Below are 15,904 nucleotides of genomic sequence, written 5' to 3' on the forward strand. Positions count from 1 at the left end.
GGCTTATTTTGATATTTTCTCCACCGTTTATTTCAATAACGGCTAACTCTACCTTTGAATGATGGTCAGCAAACAGGAAAACAGTGGGTGTCCCATTTTGCCTTTCCCTTTTCAGCACTTTCAAGGAATCATTTCATCATTGATGAGAGCATGTGGTATCTGAATACTGACTTGGAAGAGAGTCTTTCCTCCATTTAAGAAAAACTGTGACTCCCTGGCCATCCACTCTAGTTTTTGTTTTTTTTTGTTTTTGTTTTTTTTAATTTTCAAACAACCCCCAAACAAACCACTAGAGCCCGAACTCCTAGAATGTAAATCTCAGTAATGACACGGATCAGAAATGAGTTGTGGACATATAAGCCTACCCCTCAGGCTTGTGCAATTAAGCAGACTCCAGTGCGTGGGGTTCAGTGGTTGCTCTCTAATTACTGGCTAAATTGGAATTTGAGTACAAGAGAAAGATAAATGCCATGTGCTAGAATTCCTATTTCTTCATAGTCCTCCAAACATCCTGCTCCTAGGCCTGCAAATCTCTTAGGATTTTACTAGAATGCGATGTAGGCAGAGATACAATGAACGTAATGCAGCTATTTGTAACCAGACAACAGATGCAGTGTGTCCCATGGAGGAATGTGTTTTCCAGGTGTACCTGAGGGTGGGACAGAGAGATGTTAAACTGAAGCTTGGAAGGTAGTTTTTCCTACTACCTGGCTTCATACTTATGCCCTCGGGAGTTTCAGTGAACTGTGTAGGTGTATCTCAGGATGGCCGCATGTGAATCTCTCAGCCCCTGTCACAGTTGGCAGACTCCTAAAAATCACTTCTATTTTCATACATCCAAAATTGAGAGAAGTCATGATTCCATAGGCAACAAAATTAGGTATTTAAGGATCCTTTAAGTAAATCGAACATCTGTGTCCAATTATTTAATTGGATATTCATTTATTATTATTATTTTTTTGTCTTTTTAGGGCCGCACCCACAGCATATGGAGGTTCCCAGGCTAGGGGTCCAATCGGATCTGCAGTTGCTGGCTTATGCCACAGCCACAGCAACTGGGGATCCGAGCCGTGTCTGCAACCTACACCACAGCTCATGGCAACGCCGGATCCTTAACCCACTGAACGAGGCCAGGGATTGAACCTGTGTCCTCATGGATACTAGTTGGGTTCATTAACCGCTGAACCATGACGGGAACTCCTCATTTCTTTTTAATGTAAATAAGATCATAAGAAAGAAAATTAAGACCATCTGAAAGAAGTTTTTAGCAAAGAAAAAACTGAATGCTCTGACACAACTCATTTCTCCACTTTCAATTTGTTTTGAAGTATCATTGATCAGAAATAATAGTGTTCTCAGAACAAGTGAAGGTAACTTTGTCTGGCCCACTGGCTCAGAAACAGTCTTTAGGAGAGCAGAGCATCATTAGGCTGCCAGAGGTGAGTTTTCATCCCACAAATTCACTCTTCGTGGTCAGTAAATTTGTTTTTCTACCCTTGACCCCCAGCCTATTCTCAACCCAGTGATCAATTTTAATACCATCAGATCATGTCACCCTGCTACCCAAAACATCCAAAGGGCAGCCCATTTCACTTGGAATGAAAGCCAAGAGGCATATGTGTGCTTTTCAAGTTCCTGCAGTGAAAACTTTACCAAACGCTTTGTGGATACATATCACATGATCTCCAGCTTTCCAATCTGAATTAGTTGCTTATTTCTCTTCTAGTCAAAACCCAACTGTAAATAAATGACATGTGTTTTAAGTTTTTGATGACAACACTCAATTTTTATCTTATATTATTTGATATAACACTAGTTGCTCTAAGAGATAAATTTGAAATCTTTGTAGTTCAACACAGTATAAGTTTACTTCTTATTGCCGCAAATCTTTGGGTGTGTTCCTTGTTGTGTAGCCTTCCATGCAACAAGGATCCCAGTTTCCTTCACTCTTGTGGCTCCTTCCTGCTCTAGGTTCTTAGGGCCTCTCCATTCAGTAAGGGTGTAAGGAAAGAAAGTCGGAGGATTTTGCTAAAATATTTTGGTTTAAAGCCACTGGCTAAAACTCAGACACTTGAATATTTGACTACAAAGGATGTTGGAAAATGCAGTGTGTGCCTAGGAGGACGAGGAGTTAGGTTTGTTGATGTGCTAGTAGGCTCTGCCACACCTGTTTGCCTTTCTTTCCCTCAGTAGACCATATTGCCTGTTACATTATTTGTCATTTCCTGTTTTTTTTTAGGTCTTGCTCATAAATAGCCATCATGGTTGGATGCTGTGATATAGTCTTCTTGGATAGGCAGCAGAGGGGATGGAGCAAGTCTCTGGGGTCAGAAATACTTGGGTTTATATGTATTATAACTGGATGCTTACAAGCTGTGTGCCTTTGGGTAAGCTATCTAACCTCTCTGATCGTTAGCTTCATCTGTCCAAACAGATATAAAATGCCTGTCTCATGAGATGACTGAAAAAGAGATGTATCAGAGAGCAGAATAGCAGTGATGAAGAGCACAGCTCCTGTGAAGGCAGCCTGATTAGATTTGAATCTGGCTGTGTCCCTTAATTTGCTAGATGATTTTGGATGAGCTTCAGTTTTGCTCATAAGTAAAACAGGGATTAGAATATTATCTACCTTACAGATATTTGGGAGGGAATTAAATGAGTTAATATATGTAAGGCACTTAGACGAGTGCATGAAACATACAGCAAGTGTCAATTCTTGAGAATATTTTGCACATCGTATGGGCTCACATGAAGTGATATTCTCTCCAGATTGTTTTGTGGTATGACTTTCTGTTTTCAGCAACTGTTGAAGACTGAAAACCCCCCAAATCACTGAAAAGAGCTCTTCAGGGGTAGGATTTCAGGCATATTAGTGGGATGTCAAGGAGCTGTTTGTATAGCGCCCTGCCAAATGGCCACCTGCTTTGATTACTGTAACGTTGGTTCTGGGTCCCGGCGGTAATTGCTCAAGAGAGAACACTGACCCGGGGCTCTTTGGAATGGTTTTTAAAAAATGTGACGTGAGGTTAAATAGTGCAGGACTCATTACCAATTTGGGTGGACAATGGAGAGAGGAGGTTATTCGAGGTATTAGGCTCATTGAAGTAGAAGATTGCAGTCTGAAAAATTGTTTAAAGAGAAATATAATTAGAATAATGGGACAACATAATGGGAAATCAATGCTATTAATGTAACTGCTAATTACTACATTAGAACATTTATCCAAATCCCTTCTCCTTAAAACGAAAAACATGAAATTAAGTCACCGTGTAGAGGGACTCAGGGATCTTGGATTACTCTGGAAAATCTGCCCAGAACACTTTGTCTTTGTACCAGACATCAAGCTGGACCCTCTTGGTTCAAGAAGAGAATGTGAATAAGAAGACTCATGTTTTCACTCTATTCATCTTGGTCATTTTAAGTCTCATGGGTTCTGGGCATTAAGCATTTTCTTGTGTGAAATGGATTTTTTCCCTCCTGCCCTTAGAAGTGTTGGCTTGTTGAATGTAGGGTTTTTTTTTTTTTTGATGTCACACAGCTAAGATACTGAGTGTTGTGAGTACCCCCTAGGAATGCTGGGGCAAAGAGTTTGGACCAATTTGGGATTGTTTAGAGTGAATGACCAGTGCAGCATTCCTGGCAGAGACTGGAGGACCCACTGTAAGTTGAAGGCTAGTGACACTCCAAGTACCCTAGAGAGAGGGGTTAAAGGTGAAATGTTGGGGTTTCTATTGTGGCTTGGTGGGTGAAGGACTCGATGTTGTCTCTGTGAGGACCCAGGTTCGATCCCTGGTCTTGCTCAGTGGGGTAAGTATCTGGTGTTGCCGCAAACTGTGGTGTAGGTCGCAGATGCTGTTTGCATCTGATGTTGCTGTGCCTGTGGTGTAGTCCTGCAGCTGCAGCTCTGATTCAGCCCTTGGTCCAGGAACTTCCATATGCCACAGGTATGGTTGAAAAAAAGAAAACAAAAAGGCTAAGTGTTTTGATTTGAAGCATCTGTGTGTAATCAAGACTCTGTCCCCTTGGTGTCAATGTGAGTTTAGGGTGGAGCCCAGGGAGTTTCCCCTTTGGGGAATGGGAGCAGTCCACACAAGTAAGGTGTAGATAGGGAGATCAGGAGCAAGAGGCTTAGAGCCCTCAGATATATAGTGGTTATGGAATTTGTTTTCCTTTTAGTTGTGGGGAAATATATGTAATGTACAATTTTCCACTTAAAGTATATGATTCAGTGGCATTAATCATATTTACAATGTTGTGCATCTATTTCTAAAACTTTTTCATCACCCCAAACAGAAACTCTGTAATCATTAAGGAATAATTATCCATTCTCTCCTCCCTCTAGCCCTTGGTATCCTGTAATCTACTTGGTGTCTCCATGAATTTGCCTATTTCTGATAATTCATATAAGTGACGCATAGCAATGTTTGTCCTATGTGTCTGAGTTAACTTCACATAGCATAGTGTTTTCAAGGTTCAGCCATACTGTAGCCTGTGTCAGAATTTACTAGATTTTTAAAGTTGAGGGGTGTGTGTGTGTGTGTGTGTGCGCGCGTGTGCGTGTATCTGCTATGAACACTGGTGTACAGGTGTCTGCTTGAGTCTCTGCTTTCAGTTCTTTTGGGTATACACCTAGGAATGCAAATGCTGGATCATATGGTAATTCTATGTTTAGCTTTTTGAGGAACAGCCAAATTGTTATCCTGGAGTTGTTTTTAACACCTGTGAAGCTTGTGACATGTTGCAGAGATGAGGTCGGATGCTAGGACACAGAGCGAAAGGGAAGAAACTGGACTTCAGGAACAGAGCAGAAGCTCCAGTGAGTGACAGCCTGTGCACAGGGTCAGCATTTCTAACACATTCTCAGGTCTTGTCTGTGAACCTGCATTAAGCCAATAATAATCATCTGGATTCTGATTAGACCTGCAGCATCTCAAGGCCTGTTCCAGAAGCATCTGTTGGTGATTCTCTAACTTAAATGTGCAAGGGCATATTTCCTTGGATCTTGTTAATGTGCATATTCTGAGTGCAGTGGAATGAGAGTCTGTATTTCCAACATGCTCTCAGGTGATTCGGGCCTGCTGGTCCCTGAACTATATCTTGAAGAATAAGTGAGTGTCAGTACTATCTCTGTGTTGGAATCAACTGGTGAGCTTTTCAAACATCCCTATACCTGGGCCCTTCCACAGAGGTTCTGATGTAATTGGTTTGGGGTGGGCCCTGGCCTTTAGGATTTTAATAATGTTACTCGTGAGAGTCTGCCAAGGGTCAAGAGCTTCTATTCTGGGTTTGGATGTCATCCTATCTCTTGCATATGTGTCTTCCTGCTTTCTTTCCAAACTCTTCTGGTTAAACTTAGTCAGATTCTCAACTGATTGGTCTATCTGGGTCCCATTTATCATTTGCATTGCCTCCAAATGAATCCTTCTAAAGCTAGTGCTGGACAGATTGCATCCTTGAAAAACCCCATTACCATCTTTGAGTGGAAAAAACTGCATTTATCCTGTAAGACCCTCCTTGGGGTAGCTACAACCTAGGTTTCCAGCCATGTCTCCCTCTTTCCTGGGCCCTATGTCTCAGAAAAACGAAATTAATTTCTATCCTCTGGCTATACCTTGTTTTTTCCTGTCTTTATGATTTTGCTTGGGTTGACTTTTCATCTGGTTAATCTTTTCTACGTATCTGTCAGTCAAGGACCATCCCTAATTTTACTTCCTCTATGAAAGCCTTCCTTGATCTTTGCAGCTGATTAATCCTTTCTCCTCTAGCACTTTGTTTCTCATAACATTTTTCCCCTTATATTTCTGGAGTTTGTTTTCTTCTCACATCCTTCTTATTGGATTGTAAACTTTCTGGGCGTCATAGCCTCTTTTTCCTCATCATTGATCCTCTGCTGTGCCTACTGCCATGTCAGGCACATACTAGGTGTCCACCTAGATTGGTTAAATGGTATCCAATTGAGTAATTTGCCTCCATGGTATTAATTCAATTTTGACCTCTGCCATATATTAACATTTTAGTTTCTCTGCTTGACATTTAGTAAATTCTTAGGGATTGTACTTAAATAGCATATGATTTCACTTATATGTGGAATCTAAAATATCGCACAAATGAAACTATCTACAGAAAAGAAACAAACTCATGGACTTGGAGAACAGACTTATGGTTGCCAAGGGGGAAGGGGAATTTGGGGTTAATAGACGCAAACTATTGTATTTGGAGTGGATAAGCAATGTATAGCACAGGGAAATATATCTAGCCACTTATGATGGAAAATGATGGAAGGTAATATGAGAAAAAGAATGCATATGTATGTATGACTGTGTCCCTTTGCTGTACAGCAGAAATTGAAAACTTTGGGAGTTCCCATTGTGGCTCAGCGGTAAAAAGCTAGTATCCATGAGGATGCAGGTTCAATCCCTGGCCTTGTTTAGTGGGTTAGGGATATGGCGTTGCTGTGAGCTGTGGTGTGGATCACAGATACAGCTCAGATCTGGCGTTGCTGTGGCTGTGGTGTAGGCTGGCAGCTATAGCTCTGATTTGACCCCTAGCTTGCAAAATTCCATATGCCATGGGTGTGGGTCTAAAAAAGACAAAAAAAGAAAAAAAAAAAAAGAAATGGACAACTTTGTAAATCAACTGTAATAAAAATTTAAAAATTAAAAAATGTAAATATCTTAGCAAATACAAAGGCAAATGTAAATATCAAAAAAGCAAACAAAAAAATGCTTTCCTGAAAGCGCCAAATGTTCTTCATAAGCATGCTTGCTATATAGCTTCCATGGTGCCTTCAAAGTTTGCAGTGTTTTAATTGTTCACTCTGTACTAGTTTGTTAGCATTTTGGCTTCTTTGTGTCCTGAGACAGTGTGGGATCTGGTGGGACCTCAGAGGCCACATTCATTCCACTTTCAAAGACTCATTATGTTCCTGAAAACTTTGGAGTGCAGTGGTAATGAGGCATGATTCTAGGAAACCCATCCAGCTCTGACTCCTCCTCACTGTTCGGGTGGGAACCTCTTTGGTAGTTAAGTGGGTGATGGGACTTAGGAGGTAATGACGTTTCCTGCAATTAGATCGTGTCCCCAGCAGTCACTTGCAATCCTATAGGAACAATTATAAGGAATCCCCCTTCATTTGGCACAATGAGATATGAACATTTTCTAACGGGCTAATTAGTATAGTTATTATTTTTTAGCCAAAAATGTCATTGTGTAGGATTTAATTAGTCTGCCCTAGGATTATAAGATAACTTCTTAGTTTAGTCAGTCTGTCAGCATTTTCAGGATTTGGAAGGATGCCAGGAACTATCACCTACTCGCTTGCCTAAATGTTTAAGACTTCTAGAAAATTTATTATGACAAGCAGGTAAAGTGTCCAGAAATAAAGGATTCTAAGTTATATGGATGGAGAAGCTATGATCAAAGGACTGTTTAGTCTGTGGAAAGTGTGAAAAGCAGGCCTTGACATCTGTTGTTCTTATTTCTACATTTCAGTACTGAAGTGGCCTAGATGTTGTAGTCTCTGCTTAAGATGTGTTTGGTTTCTAGTAGCAGAACCTGTTTCCACCAGTTAAGCTACGTGGGAATTTATTGCCAGGATATTGTGTCATGCACAGAATGAAGGAGACTCTGAATAGTTCAGTCATGCAATGTAGGAGACCAGGGACGCGTCTGTAACATAAGCTTCTGGAGCTAGTAGCAATCTCTCCGGCATTCTCCTGGTAGAATGAATGTGTTGCAAATAGTTTCAGTTCTTTCGGTTTTCCAGGGAAAGAGAGTTGGATTGGACTTCTTGGGTCATGGAATGGATTGAGTAGCATCCTCTCAAAATTCCTGGCCACCCGGGACCTCAAAACACACGACCTTATTTAGAATAAGGGTTTTTTAGAGATGTAGTTAAGGAAAAGGTAGAGATGGGGCCATCCTTGATGAGGGTGAGTCCTGCCTCTGCTGAGAATGTCCTTAGGAAGAACTGAAAGGGAGGTATAGCGGAGCAGGTGATGTGAAATGGAGGCAGAGAGTGGAGTGACGTGTCTATACGCTGAGGGACACCAAGGATTGACAGCGAGTTAGAAGGGAGGTGTGGGATGACACGTTCTCCCTGAGAGTCTCCAGAAAGTACCAACCCTGCTGACAGCTTGGTTTTGGACTGGGGTCCTCCTAAACTGTGAGAAAATACGTTTTTGTTGTTTTGAAATACCAAGTTTGTGGTAATTTTTTTCAGTACCCTTAGGAAACACATACAGGTCATGTGTCCATTCTGTGCCCAGGAGCAGCTGGCACTGTATCTGGCAGCTTCACTGAAACTGAGTGCAGTGGGCTAGAGGGACTTCTCCAAAGCAAATCCAGTGATGTCATCAAAGAAAAGAACATGGATGGATGGCAGAAACCACAGAAAGGTCCATTATGTATCATATGAGCTTTCCCAGGGAGCTGGGGTCAAGGATGGGAAATGTGCTGTCTGGTACCTGCCTCAGTTATAATGTGAAGTCCACCCTTGGATTTTGCAATGTTACAACTAGGAATGATATAAGTTTTTTGAGAATTGGTGGCATTGTTGCGGGGCAAAAGATATAATATAGCAAGGCAAAATGTAGGCTAAAGACCTCATTTATGTGGTCTGCAAATAATATATGATTGAATATGATACGAATCAAGAAGGCAGACTCTGAAATGAATGAAAACTTACTGCTGTATTCATTAAAAGTATCTTGGAATAATAACCCCATCTCATTATTTGACTGGGACATTGTGACAAATGTGGGTTGATAGTCAAAAGAATAAATTCTAGCCCATGTGCAGAGAAATCACAATGGGCTAAGTGAAAATTGTTGATATTTTTTGAGGGACTCCCCTTAAGTTGTTAGGTATCTGGTGGCCAGAGGGGTATCTTTGTGTTTATCTCCTTGCAGCTCTAACAACAAAAACAATAATAACAATAACAGCAACAATAATAACAGCTGATATTTACTGAGGGCTTCCTATGAGCCAAGAACCATGCCAAATGTGCTACACACGCATCATAATCCTTTAACAACTCAATGTTGTTGATAGTGCTAGTGGCTCTGATTTTGGGGTGTGAAAATGAAGATAGGTGAAGCAACTTGCCTAGGGTCACAAATCTGTTAAGCAGTGATGCTAAGATTCAAACCCTAGAGTCTTGATCCCAGAGACTAAATTCTTGAGTAATTGTTTATCTATTATGTGTATCTTCATTGTGTCATTTCATTAAAGAATTACCTACTTTTTTGGGTTGTTGCTACCATCTCTCTTTTGAAAGCCCAGAAGCCTTACTCATGTGGGTCCCATGAATACTTTCAAATGTCAGTAGAATGAGCCAGAACTTTCTTTGTGCCATGAAGTGTACTGTCTGCTAAGTTAATCTCTTTCCCATTGGGGAATATGTGTAATACAAATGGGTTTAGCTAGACTTAAAATCAATCATCAAGGCTACTGATGATGCTAAAAAAAAAAAAAATCAAAAGCAGTTAGCATACAAATGAAAGTGATTCCCTATAACTGTGTGGGACAGATTTCTTGAACCATACCAATAAATCAAGAATGTAGAGGCTCAGTTATAAAGGAAGATAGATTGAACAATTTTCCTGTTACACACAAGCTGCTTTGTACTATGTATCTATCAGCTAGTGATTCAGATCTACTTTAGAAATATATAAGTAAACATGGCCACATATATTTAAATATACTTGCATTAAAAGTTGCCAACTAATGATCTGAATTGACATAACCAAATTATTTCTGAAATCTTTTTTTTTTTTTTTTTTTGTCTTTTTGTCTTTTTGTCCTTTTAGGGCCACACCAATGGCATGTGGAGGTTCCCAGGCTAGGGGTCTAATCAGAGCTGTAGCTGCTCGCCTATGCCAGAGCCACAGCAATGCCAGATCCGAGTCTGCGACCTACACCACAGCTCACAGCAACGCTGGATCCCCAACCCACTGAGCAAGGCCAGGAATCGAACCAGAAACCCCATGGTTCCTAGTCAGATTCATTTCTACTGCGCCACGACGGGAACTCCTATTTCTGAAATCTTTAAAGTCCCTTTTGCATAACTATAATTAGAAGTTCTTTGCTATAAAAAAGGTAGTCTATAAACATCCCTTTCTTTTTTTTTCCCCATTACTTGAGATTAAATTTTTGTTGTTGTTTGTTAATGGAGGGCTTTTTGAATTCATAGGACTCCCTGCTGGAGCATACCCTCTCAGCTGTGTCAAGAGACTTCCCTGCTGGGATTTTAGAGATACAGATGAAACCAAACAGATACAGCCTCACGTGCTTCTCCCAAGAAACGGTTGACTGTGGCCTCAGGACTCTGTCAGGTACTGAAGTAATCTGTATCAGGGCTTTTGGGATGTTAGTCAACAGAGAGGATGCTTTCCTTGACTGGCTCTAAATTCTTTCTTCTAATCCACTCTATACCGCTCCCCTATTGTTCTGAGATGTCTAACCAGGTGTGCTTGCAGTCTGCACATGGTATGATGCCCTGGGTAAGAGCTAAGAGTATGCGTTCTGGAATCTGACTGCCTGGCTTCCCAATCTTGGCTTTTTCATGTGCTGGCTTGTGAACTCGGGCCAGTTACTTAATTTTCTGTGTATTTCAGTTACCTCATCTATAATATACGTGTAATAAAGTATCTAGCTTATAGAAGTGTTTAGAATGGGATAATCCAGATAGAGCCATTAATGTGGATCCTGGCACATAGAGCTCTTACACAAAAATGTTATCTACTACTATTAGCTACAAAAGTCCTGGAGTTAGTGAACATTATTGATTTTGTCTGTCCAGCATAATCCCCTTCTTGCGAACTTATGCCTTGCTTTTCCGTTGGGAAAGCATATCTTGACCAAGCTTTGTCCATGCGGTTTGACTCTTCTTCTCTCTTATCCTCAAGTCCAGAACTGGCCTTAAGATACAGATTTGACCAATTAGCCTGAGTCAAGTGACTGGGTCAAGAATGGGCTTGTGACCCAAGTGGACCAATGAAACTCTTTTTTGGGACTTGGGTAAAGTGTTGAGAAAGAGAAGCTGATGTTGCTGGGATGTAGGATGTAAGTCTGGAGGTTCCAGGGGCTATCATGTGGACTCCTGGGCTTGTCTGAGAGAAGGAAAGCAGAACAGAGAGATGAGAGACTGAGTCTTGGAGACATCAGGGGGTCTTGGCATCCTTAAAAGCCAGACTTACCCCTGGACTTTTCAAACACTGACATCACTAAATGTCATTTTGCTTAAGCCGGTTTGATTTGATTTCCAGCACTTAAAACTAGGGTGAACGTATGTTCTCTTTTTGGGACAGTCCTAGTTTATACCTATTGTCCCGGTATAATTTTTAATAGTGTCTTACTTCACTCTCAGAAGTGTCCTGATTGAGAGGATAAATTATTGGGCCATATCATTTGAACCCCAAAGTCCAGACCAATACAGCCACACTGGAGCAACATCCTTGTGGAGTCCAAACTCTTGACAGCCTCTCAAATCATTCAGCGCATACTGTGTTCGGACTGGAGAGAGTTCTGCTGAATACCCTTGTCTCCATCTCCAATAAGGGTCTAAGGCTTCTAGATTGGCAACTGCCACAATGACCTCCTTATTCCAGCTCTGGCCTTTAGGCCATGGCTCCTTAACAGTACCTAGGACCCTTGTCCTGGTAGCAATAAACTGAACTTTTTTGGTTAAGGAATTAGCCTCACTAGTCAACCTCTCTGTGTCTCCCCCACATGCACACACACACACACACACACAAACACACATACCATACTGGGCTAGATTAGGTCCACCCAGCTCCCTTTTCTTATTCCATTACCGTGTTTGCTCACCTCCCAGTTGTGCTAAAGGGGACAGCTATGTGTTGGGAGTTGGTTGGGCAGACAAACGAGGTCCCTAGGATCATTTTACAGGCCATTGAAGACACACTGGAGAAGATCTGACCTGTAATTGGTGATGTTGTCTCTGAATCTCTTGTTTTTCTCTTTTGATGAAGCAGAACACTGGTTTTGAGTCCAGACTTCATCTTCACCATCCTTACCAACTGTATAATCTTAGGCAAGTCACTCATGACCTCTCTGAGCCTCCATTTGCTCCTCTGTTAAATGGATTCAAGGGTGTGTTCTCTCTCATCCCACAAGGTTGCTTAATGTTGAAATAGGATGGTCGCTTTCTTTGTTCATCCGCTGATATACCAGTGTAGGGAAATTGAAAACTCTGGTTTGCTTTGACAGCTTTCCTTACCTGGGGTTTCACTTGAGGTCTTGACTGTTATCACCAGTGTTTGATCGATACATCAGCAAGTTTCATTACTTCCACTCTAGGTTTCAAGCATTTCATATATATAAGTGTTTGTGTTTGTATTTTTTGGGGGGAGTAGGAGACAAACGTTACTTATACTAACAGGAATTGTTGTTGGGCAACATGAATTATTAATGTGTTGTTAATATTTATTGAGTATTTACTTTTTTGTCAGGCCAACAGTTAACTGCTTTCTGGGCATTATATCATTTAATCCTCATAATGACATAACTAGCATGTATTGTTAGCTTATGCATTTTTCAGATTAAGAAATTAAAGCAAAGAATTGGCAGAATCAGAATTCAAACCCAGGTCTGTTTGATCCCAAAGACTTTGCTTCTAAAGCTGATGTTATTTTGCTCATTTTGTATTTTGGGAAGAACACTCAGCTTGAAGTTAGAACTTTGGGGTTTCCATGTTCCTCTCTGCTTTTGACCAGCTGGGTGACCTTGGGCAAGTCAGTTTACCAGATGGACCTTTATTTCCCTGTCTGACAAATTTGATGACTCCTGAGGTCCCCTGGGCCCTGATGATTTTGTGATTCTAGATACTGGGTTTGGATCAGGAATTTAGTTTTTCTTTAATATTGTAAGGTCTAAATCTTCCCTTTGTGGGGATGGGGAGGGAGATGCATTTTCTCCTGAACTTAGTCACCAAGGCTTCCAGCTGCAAGTCCAGAATAAAGAGGAAGGAGTGGTTTGTAGGTGTGATGAAGGAGAAGTTCCTGCTGCCAGATATTTAGAAAATGGTGAAATTTGCATTCAAAGTATATTATTAGTAGTAGAAAATAGTGATTAATGCCATTTCGTGTTCCTTTCAGAAGTCATGATAGATAATGAACAATGATAACAGTATGCATGATTGCTGATCCTTGTGACATTCAAAATAGATTCAAAATTCCCATTCCTCATACAGGACTCAGGGCATGATATTAAATTCAAACTTAGGGATCAGATTTAAAATTCAAATGCATATCCTCTTTGCATATCTATTTTGACACAGCATTACAAATTACTCACTGTAATATGAATTAAAGATGGACTTTTGTACAACGGGGGAAACATTAAAAGAAATTCTATTTAAATTTAAATCCCCCTTTTTCCCTTTTCGGATTTTCTCCCCACTATTTATCCCTCAATATATCTGCTAATTATCAAAAATATTGCTGTTTAAACAGTAATTTGTTCATTCACATTTTATTATTTTTTGCTGGTAGCAACTGCCAAGAAGCAACGTTGATGTCTTGCATCACAATTAGTTCATTGTGATGTTCCTAAATGAGAGAGAATTTTAAAAGTACTTTGTCCTATCTGCATTTTAGTATTTACCTAGTGTACATAGTGTAGGGAGAAGTGATGTCAAGAAGGGACAGAGTGGCAAATGTGCTTCTAAGTGTGTTACAATAGAGCCGGTGAAATGTGCAAAATGACAAATTAAATTTAATGTTCAGGTGCATTGCCAATTTGTTTGGGGGGTAAAAAGCAGCACCCTTTGCTAACCCGATAAGAATTAATCAGATTTTAATTACTTGTTGTGCAGCCTTGACTGTTTAGCACATTTATGCCTAGTGGTTACTGGGGCATCTCAAACCAACTGGCTGAAAATTTCCATCTTCTAAACCATGGTTATGGTTTTCTGTTAATCATTTTTGGACCCTCTATATTTTTTTTTTGGCAATCTCATTTCTTCTATGACGCTTATAATTTCCTTTGGGATTTTCCTTCTTAACAGAGGGGAAAACAATTTGCTATTTTGTATAAATGAAGGTGATGCCAGTTTTAGTGGCCTGAGGTTTTTTCCTCTGTATTGTGGAAATATCCTCCCTGTTTTCATCTATCAGGGAAACTCCCTGAGGTTAGGGGCATAGTTTGTCACTACAGAGATGGCGCCTGATATTTTGGCCTCATTGACATGGTGTTATAACAAAGCGAGTGAACCTCAAACTTAATTTAGCAAAACAATCAAGCCCATAAAAAAAGGGCAGGAAAAGAAAATCAGAGGTACTTTCAGTGAACTTATTGTTGAACTTAAAACATTTTTCTTAAAATTGCCAGAGCTTCCCAGCTTGGCTCTGGTACTTAGGTAGTTCCACTCATGGATGCTGGTAAAATTTCCACATGAGACTCAGTAGATATAATGAAATTCAGAACTGCATTCATTTTTATGTTTCTTCAATTCCTAGAGGTCCCTGTTTAGGCTTCAGTAAAATCAGCCCTGGACTAATCAATGAGAAATTGCAGATAATATGAATCCTATAAAATCAATAAATTCTTATAATAATTTACACAAGCATATTAGAAAAGCATGGTAGTGCATAACCAAACAAATCCCAGGGAATATGCTCCTGCAATCTTTACAACTCAGCCAGATGTGATGATGTTTTACAAACTTTTCTCTAGGATAATCTTGGCATTTAAGAGAAAGCATATGGCAGACTTTCTTCTAATTTATGCAAGTTAAAAACGAACATATATAACTCCTTTAAAAGCCAAGTTGTTAGTGGGTAGAAAAGTTTAAGTGAATTTTGAAAGAAAAGAGACCCGCTAGTCCTAGATGCAGGGTAGTGTTATCCGTCTGAAATACCAAGTCTGTTCTCTTCCTTAATGCTAGTTATATAGGTAATTCCAGTAACTGTTCATGGCTGCACTTTCATGGTCTGCCTTAAAATGACGACTTCTTCTACCAGCCCAGGTCACTCATTTTTCCCTCATCCCAAAGCTGTGGTGTCCCGAAGAGAGATCTGAATTGGAACCACAAGATTGGAGCTTTATTTATGACTGCATCAGAAGCTCTTTCAATCTCTCTCAGCCTTAGTTTCCTTATTTCTAAAATGATTAAATTTGGGGTTAGTAGATCCAAACTATTTCATTTAGAATGGAGAAGCAACGAGGTCCTGCTGTATAGCACAGGGAACTATATCCAATCACTCATGATAGAACATGATGGAAGATAACAGGGAAAAAGAATGTGTGTGTATGTATGTATGACTGGGTCATTTCTTTGTACAGAAGAAATTGACAGAACATTGTAAATAAACTATAATAAAAAAGTTAATAAAATAATTAGAACAATGCTAAGTATATAAGGCACAACATTAAAAGTGCTACTGATCATCCCTGAGTAGATAGATTCCTGATCTGGAATAACTGTATCTCTGAGTAGAAGAGTCACGGCAGGAGCCTATGATGGTTAGTTTTAGGTATCAGTCTGACCAGGTTAAGGGATGCCCAAATAGTGAGTAAAACATTATTTCTGGGTTTGTCTGTGGGAGTGTTTCTGGAAGAAAGTAGCTTTGCTTCAGCAGACTGAGTAAAGAAGATCATCCCTCAGTAATGTGAACAGGCATCATCCAATCCATCGAGGGGCTGAATAGAACAGAAGGACGAAGGAAGTTGAATTTCCTTTCTCTTCTTGCGCTGGGGCAGCCAACTTTTCTTGCCTTTGGACATCAGAGCTTCTGGTTTTTGGGCCTTTGGACTCTGTGACTTTTATCGGTGGTCCCTTGGTTCTCAAGACCTTGGACTTGAACTGAATTATACCACCGACTTTCCTGGTTTTTCAGCTTTCAGACAGCAGATTATGGGATTTCTTGGCTTCCATAATCCT

The 15,904-nt window shown here is 40.3% G+C and overlaps 1 long non-coding RNA gene across 12 annotated transcripts in view; it reads left to right on the plus strand.

Moving 5' to 3' along the window:
- Positions 1–15,904, plus strand: part of LOC102160458 (uncharacterized) — a 579,515-nt gene that overhangs the window by 166,395 nt on the left and 397,216 nt on the right. For all 12 annotated transcript variants that reach the window (XR_014804287.1, XR_014804286.1, XR_014804291.1 and 9 more), the window contains one exon: positions 10,193–10,334. This is a non-coding gene — a long non-coding RNA (uncharacterized LOC102160458). The remainder of the gene's footprint in view (positions 1–10,192; positions 10,335–15,904) is intronic.

This window comes from Sus scrofa, chromosome 5 (genome assembly GCF_054392235.1).
Source record: "Sus scrofa isolate SSC_HxYL_T2T_F1_AM1 chromosome 5, Sscrofa_HxYL_maternal_Yorkshire_Landrace_v2.0, whole genome shotgun sequence".
Taxonomy (NCBI): Eukaryota; Metazoa; Chordata; class Mammalia; order Artiodactyla; family Suidae; genus Sus; species Sus scrofa.